Raw genomic sequence first — 7,906 nt, 5'->3', positions numbered from 1 at the left:
TGGCAGGTGGGATTAAAATGGATTAGCCCTATTAAAGAAATGTGTGGTGCATATTACACCCGAGCCACACACACAGTTGTCCACAGAGCCACATGCGTTTAACTGCAGGCGCAGCTGTAAACTCGCACACAGGGGAGTACATTAAAATGCACACAAATGTGACTACACAGACGTACACAGTCTGCTAAAAACCAGCGGGATGAAGGTGAAAAGGGCTGACAAGGCGACTTGATGATGACATCCACAGCGGCAGAACAGGAGGGAGAAATATAGATTCTGTGTATATTGCTGTTTTTCTGCCACTCACACAGTGGACTCCTTTTTGTTGTCTTAACTCTCGTCTCAAGAGGTAGCTTTTAGAATCTCGCCTCCTTGTTTCCATAGTGACACTTTCCCTGCTTTGTGCGAGAGAGTATGTGTGCGTTTCCGAGACACACGGAGAGGAGAAAGACAGGCGTAGGGAGGGAGAGAGGAGGGGGATGACAGCAAGATAACTTGGTTCACTTACATTTATTCACTACAAAAAGAGAACCAAAAAAAAAAAGTCCACACTGCCAGTTTTCTACATGAGGGAAAGTCTCCTCTGTGCGTTTTTCATTGCCCATCAGCCGTAAGTTGCTCAACTTTCGACCAGCGGCTTTGCAACTGCTCGCCAAAAACAAATCTGTTGTTACTTCAGCTATAATACGAACAATAGCACAAGCTGATTCCTCAAAATATTTTTTCATGAGGATTACTCAGTGCTAAGTGTTCATCGTGTGGGCGGCCAGTTCTGTTAAAAATACATTGTTGAAAAAAAAAAAAAAAAAAAAAAAAACATTTTTGGAGGGAAAAAAAACTGATGGGAAACCAATTTATTTCTTATCTTTTTGTTGAAATCCACAATCTTTATCTGCTGTGTGAAGTTGCACCTTTTAACACCTTTTAAAAAGAAACGTGTTTATCCGACAGAGATATGGAATTTCATCACTTGTGGGGACATGTGGCAATGCCCAGTCCCAAAAGATGACATCATTAGGCAGAAACCGTAGTAAACAAGCATCACAGTTCTGTTGAAGGTCCTCCTTCAAGTGTTTTTCTTTTATCTTCTAGCCAATATTGTCACTCAGTAAGTCACCAAACACCTTTATTGAATATTAACTCAGGCAGGATAATGAAAAGCATTCAAAATGACCTTCAGGGGTACAACTATTACCTTGATAAAATACTACCTAATCTAAATCTGTGGTGCGCTGCATGTAATAAATTATTAATTATTGATATTAAATGGCTGAATTTATCACTTTCAAAACAACCTGGGTGGAGTTAGGAGATTGATGGCAGGAAAACAGATGTGTGCGTTATGTGAGTGTGCCTGTGCGTGTGCATGTGCGTGTGCGTGCGTGTCCATTTGACAGTGTATAAGAGTTTAAATCTCCTCTCATGGCCCAATAGGAATCTGCACTAGAGAAAAGGCTTAGCCAAGGAGCAAATCCCTTCTTTTCGTGCCCCCCAGCATCTCAGCCAACTGCGTTCCACATCAATGAATCTGATTCAGGAGCAAGGACACTGGAGGCTCGGCTGAGATGCAGGGTTGACTACACATAAGGGGATTGTCTAAACTGAGACGTCTTCCATCTTGAGCTATCACAACTCTTGCGTATAAACAAGGATACATGTGACAAACTTAATGAAATGACGGAAGAGGTAAATGGATCCAAAGCTGAATTTCCTGATAATGCAGTAGATTTAAAACATGGCCTTAAAGAGCACCTGAAAACTTTTCAAGAACCAGAATTCACAGAACATTTCAACAGTTTCAATTACTGTAGCTGCTTTATGCAGTTTCTGAATGGTTGAGGATGACTAACATGGCAGCGTAGCATCATATGAGTGCAATGGCAGGGTGGTGTTACATAAACTGGAGCTGTTCCCCATGAGTGCTCGGAGGTAAGTGGTGGTTCTTGACATCCATTCTGATTTTGTATGAGAGAAAGCGAGAGAGGAGGGAACAGCCAGAAGAGTAGTAAGGAAAATGCAGAAAGTGTTCATGTCAGAGGTGTTGACTGATGCTTGAATGACTCTGAGCTGCTCTCAGCAGCAAGCTGAAGTCGTCGTAAGCCCAGCGTTGCTCAGCTGCTCCATCAAGCCCGCAGTTATCTCCATAAAAAGAGGGTCTACCGCCCAGACAGTGAGGCGGAGGCAGAGGTGCAGCGCTCGATCCTTCACCATTTCAAATTACTGTAACCTACCTGCCAGACGCTCTCCACTAGACAGAAGTGAGGCTGTGTTACCTTGTAAGGATTTGTTATCACGGAGATATTGAAGCTGCTCGTCCATGTGATTTTGAATCTGTGCGTGCGAGCGAGAGCATATGTGGCTCCAAGCAAGTGGCGCATGGCCGGAGATGATTGTGTAGTCTTCTTTTCACTTTTATATTTTGTCTTGAATCAATCCCCAGAGTGTAACAATACCTATTTCTCTCTGTATAATTGGAGTGGATGACAGGCACATCTGAAGTCAGCGGATGAAAGTCTCTCCTGACAATAGAGTGTCTGGCCTGTGACATGACTTGAATGAGGAGGAGATAATGCTGACACACACACACACACACACACACACACACACACACACACACACACACACACACACACACACTCATTTACTGTAGGTGCCTAAGACATAGATAAGCAAAATGGCACAAAAAACTATGCACATACACTCATCACCAGAACAGCAAGTGATCACAAAGGCAGATGGGAAATGAAATGATATAATTTGTGTCATGATCTCCAATCTTCACCACAATAAATCTCTTCTGTATATGCAGAAAAATAAGTTGCTGATAGATTTATTGCACTGCGCACCAAATATTTGCCGTGAGATTTCTGCATTCTGCTTGCTCTGCATAACGCTACTTTGACAGACTGTAAGTTTGACTAGCTGCCAGTGAAACAAATTATTATTCATTTTCCCCTGTATTCTGGCTTGCCTATTTATATCTGCGTGTGAGGGTGTGAATGTAAAATCCTACATCCTGATGCATATAAACCCACACAGAAGTACACCAGGATCACACACACACGGTAACAGATTGCGAACAAAACACTGTGAATACATCTCAATAAAGCACTCAAGGAGGTATTTGTAAAACCAGATTCCCCACTCGTGCCCCCAAAAGCACAAAATGTCTCTCTTAGTGTATTTGCTGTTCGTTTTGTCACCACGGAAACCACCATTGCCCAAACATCGGCACTCTGATGGACACTTACATTAAGTGTCTTCTCCTCTCTGCCTCTGTTAAGCCCCCTTCCTTTTCCCCCGTCCCTTTCATCTCTCTCCCCTGTCATCAGTTACCATCATGTGGTCAAGCAGGTAAACATCTCTGAGAAACTGTGTTTCTCTCACAGCCAGTGTTTTATTTTTGTTCTTGATCTTAGAAAAGAAAACAAAGCTCAGGCTCAAAAAGCCAATAAAAAAGGTGTATTCAACGTTTCTTTTTCAAATAAATTAAAGCCGCTAGTGAAACACTATGTGGCACATAAATCAATAATTTTACAAGGCAGAGAGTGAAATGTTTCTCTGAACAGAACATTTATTTATCTCCCCCAACTTGGCTATATTCATACTCTCTAATGACACCCTCTGTGTCACATCATGTACTATGGCAAAGGTCTGTGTACATGGATGTACACAATAGGTAGAGGAGGATATAATAGCAGCTATAAATCAATATGACACAATGTCCGAAAGTGATTGGTTTTCTTTTTGCCTTTTAAATCCTTCACAACCTGAACATGGATACAAAGAGTATGTATCTCTACCCAAATGTTACACCAATTAAAAAAAATGATTTATTAAAGTGGGAAATCTTCTGCAGCAAACTGGGAAAAAAATATTAATCATGAGACAGTTTAATAATATAAACAGAGAGCAACCCGTTTTTCTTGAGCAATTTTGAGCTTTCTCTTTTTGTTAACAGAAAAACCGTGATAAATGCTCTCTCTGCGTGTAGCAGGCAGACTTATAGTACAATTTGAAGCAATGCAAAATGAATGCAATAAATGCTGAAGTTTATAAAGTTCAGCTTATGTAGAGACTGTCAGAGAGAGGTTGATTAAAGTCTCTGGGAGGGTTTGAGGCTGCAGTTTGTGGTGTTGGATTGCATTTGATTGGATTCATGCTCTACAAGTATGTTAAAGGATATTAGGATATTATAGTTTTTATGTAATCTGTTGCTTTTAAAATATGAATTAATCCATGTATTTCCCTTTTAGCCAACATATTGCCTGCATAGCCAAAGTAAGATATAGCTCTGCAGTGTGTAATATAGACCAACATTATTGGGCAGAATTGATTAAAAACAAACTCATGAGCCCAACTGTTGCACTGGATGATGTGCTTCATTGTTACAATAGACATGGACACTGTGGTTTGCTGCCATCAAATGTGTACTAATCCACACTTGGAAAAATTCCACAAAAATACAGTAACATTTGTTTAAAACTGTCCATATCTATAACACTGGATCAAAGGACTGTAATGTGCGAGGGATTGCTTGTATATATGTACCCACAAATTAGCACCCGACTCTGCAGTTCTTGTTGTCTTTTTAGTGTCTTTCATCTTGTAATGTTAATATTTGGGTACGTTTTCAGATGTAAAAGCAGCTGTACACAGCCTTACTAAAATCCAGCTATATGCATGAGAGACACAGGCTGTGTCTCAATTTGCGTAATTACGAAGCGGCAAACAAACGGGGCATCTCCAATTGGTTTGTGAACGGCCGTTCTAAAGCTCTGAGTTTGGTATTTTGGCTCTTGCCGTCTTGCTATTTTGGGGACAGAAGTGACCTTATTGGGATGAGCTGGGGAGGAGCGAGCAGTGAATCTGACTTGATCTCCAAGAACATTATAGCAGAAACCTGACTGCGCCACAATAGACGATTTTAGACAAATAGACAAATCTTACTGCATTTGGTTGGAACTATTCCAGCTATGGATTAATAAACATTTGATGGCTGCAAACTACAGTGTCTGTTACTGTTTATTGTAATAAAGAAGCACATCACCTGCCAAGCAAACAGACTGTTTTTTGAGGCCGAATTTCTAAATAGTGACGGGATTATTTTCAGATGGACTGCCAGAAAAGTAATAAGGAGTACCTTCAGCCAATAAAACCATTATGACTTGTGGGGGAAAAAAAATGAGATTTTGTATTTAATGGGAGAAATTGAATGGGAGTCTATGGAAGGTTCGCCATCAACGGTCGCCATCTTGGTTACACAGCGGAAGGGGAGGTACCAACAATTCTTTTCAATCTGTTGAAATTGGTGCAGAGGAAGCTGAATCTGTTGCGTAGTCCCACCACGCTGCTGTAGGAGAGAAGCCATCCGTATGTTTATTGTCACTTCATCATCAACGTTGCAGTCGCCATTTCCAGTTAGTGCAGAATAGCTTTGATGGCGAACTGAAGTACCAAAGTACGCAAATTGAGACGCAACCAAAGTTAGCAGCTGGCTGGTGAATGTAATTTTAGCAGCTAAAGGTGACAGGAGTTGGAGGAGACCAAAAGATAATCAAATATATTAATCAGGTGTCTATGTTAGGATTGACTAACATATTTATTATATTAGCCTTTTGTTTGTTGCTCGTTCTGCTGTCCCCAATTGGCCAAAATCAGTTAATACAACTTTCAAGCTGTTGTTCTTGGGTCTGAAACATGTTTGGGAAGTCAGATTGTTCTGAGTAAGGGTCTTTGTTAGTTTTGGTCTTTTCATGGAATAGTTAACAGTAATAAATGCAGAATGACGTCAGACAAACATATAATGCAATCCAGTGAAACACCTCCACAAACCACAGTCTCGTGTTCCCTCAGCACCTCTCTGACAGTGTCTAAGTAGCATTTAATGCAGGACTGTACCATTGATCCCATTAGACTGCAAAAAGTGTCCGGCTCAAAGAAAATCAAGTCCTGTGTTATGTATGTGTTGGGGAGTTTGTACATCTTGTTAATGGTGGGAGCAGTGGGAATGATTTAATGAATTCTCCCACAGCTTAGTGAATCCATCATGATATGGCTCTCTGACACGCTGGTCAGCAGCAGCAGGTGGTATGATGTGGCTGAAGTGTAAGTGGCTTTCACAATGCAGGATAGCCTGTCAGCCTGAGGCCCTGAGGGGAACAGCTTCACACCATGCAGAATGCCCTTTACACACTCCCTTTCTGTCTCACTCTGCGCGCGCGTGCGTGTGTGTGTGTGTGTGTGTGTGCGCGCGCGCGCGCATGTGTGTGTGTGTGTGTGTGTGTGTGTGTGTGTGTGTGTGTGTGTGTGCGTGCGTGTCTGAAGTTGACATAAAAGCTCATCTCTCGTTTTGTGTGCGTGTTAAAGCGGGAGAGGCAGAGGATGTTAGTCGGTGGGTGTAAATCTCTGTCCGGCAGCACATTGGGATGGGTGTTTGGGGACTGGTTGGAGAGCTGGCTCACAGGAGCGCAGATTGATGAAGTGATGGTGATGGATGGAGGTAATAAAGGCCTGGATGTCCTGTCTGTTGCCAGTGATGAAGCTGGTATGAATCACCCGTCTGGGGCTGCGGTACATGACGCTGCTCAATCCCCAGGCCCTCCACCCTGCCACCCAACTCCGCCCCTGTCCCTCCATCCCTTTATATCTCTGCCTTGTGACTTCCCGTCATTATGAGGAGGCTTCTGCCTGACCGAAACAAAGCGTAAACGTTCAAGATCATGCTATTACTGTATCAATCTGTGTTGATGCATACTTTGAAAGATATTATAAAGCTTGTTTATCCATCTCAAAACACAGCATGCACACAGTTCAAAGCATTGCACGCTGTTCATTAATTTTGTGTCCAAACATCACTTGTTGAGTGATTGCGAGGCATGCAAGAAAAAAATCCAATCAACTCAGTCCACCACTCCTCATGAATAGGGTCATTTGAATAAAGAGGGGCATCTGGAATTGCAGTGTTTGTGTCAACATAACAAGTTAATGATCTCAGATGATAATTGGTAGTTGGATGCTGGAACGCCGTGTTGTGGCCCATGAGGTTCAGTGCCAAGGACCTCCTGTGATAAAAGAACCAGCATGAGAGCCCTCAAAGTGGCACGATGCTGTAGGCAACACAATTCATCACCGCCCCATGAATATTCATTCAGCTCTCCGTTTCCTCCAGGGCTGGTAAAAACACGTCCATATTAAGTCTCTTCTATGTGTTGTGGTTTGAAGACACCTAAACCTTCTGGCCTCTCATTACCACACTGTGCTCTTGCTGCCCCGCACTCAGCTGCCTGCCAGGGAGGGAAGCCACGCGTCATTAAAATAAAAAGGAAATTCTCTCGCTCCATGCACTAACAAGGCAGAGGTCAGACAATCAGATGATTGTGAATTCACCTCTCTGCCCATGCTCACGGGGGTCAGGATTAGTGATTGTGATTGAGCTTTGTCCAGTTGAGTGTGCACAGGATAAGTGTGCAGATGGATTTTCCAGCCCATGCGTGGACTCAGTCTGATGCTTGTTGTTAGCAATTTAGGGAACATTTGCGGTGTCTTTTTCTCTGCCGACCTTCCCGCTGACAGGAGCCCAGAGTACCATGGATTGGTTTCTGGGGCATCTTTTCAGGGCTTTATCAGACCTGCAGGCTTCTCAGTGCTGTCCCCAGATTACAGTTTAGGAAGAGGGTGCTTGACTGACAGGCCTTGGCCCTGGTGGTCCCTCGGGGGAAGGGGAGGGGGATTTGTGATGGCTGCACTGACTCGTACTTCTCTTACAATTTTCTCCAGGCTGGTTTCAGACTGTCAGGCTGAGAGAAAGCTCTCTCTGCATAATTCATTAGATCTCCTCTCTTTTCCACTCTTGGCTGCTATGTGGCAGGCACCGTAGCCCCATTGTTTGTGAAGATAGAGTAAT

This window comes from Embiotoca jacksoni, unplaced genomic scaffold (assembly GCF_022577435.1).
Source record: "Embiotoca jacksoni isolate LCO1_2020_lvr unplaced genomic scaffold, fEmbJac1.0.p SCAF_3, whole genome shotgun sequence".
NCBI lineage: Eukaryota > Metazoa > Chordata > Actinopteri > Embiotocidae > Embiotoca > Embiotoca jacksoni.
The sequence above is the reverse complement of the archived record's forward strand: the minus strand, read 5'-3'. Positions refer to the sequence as shown.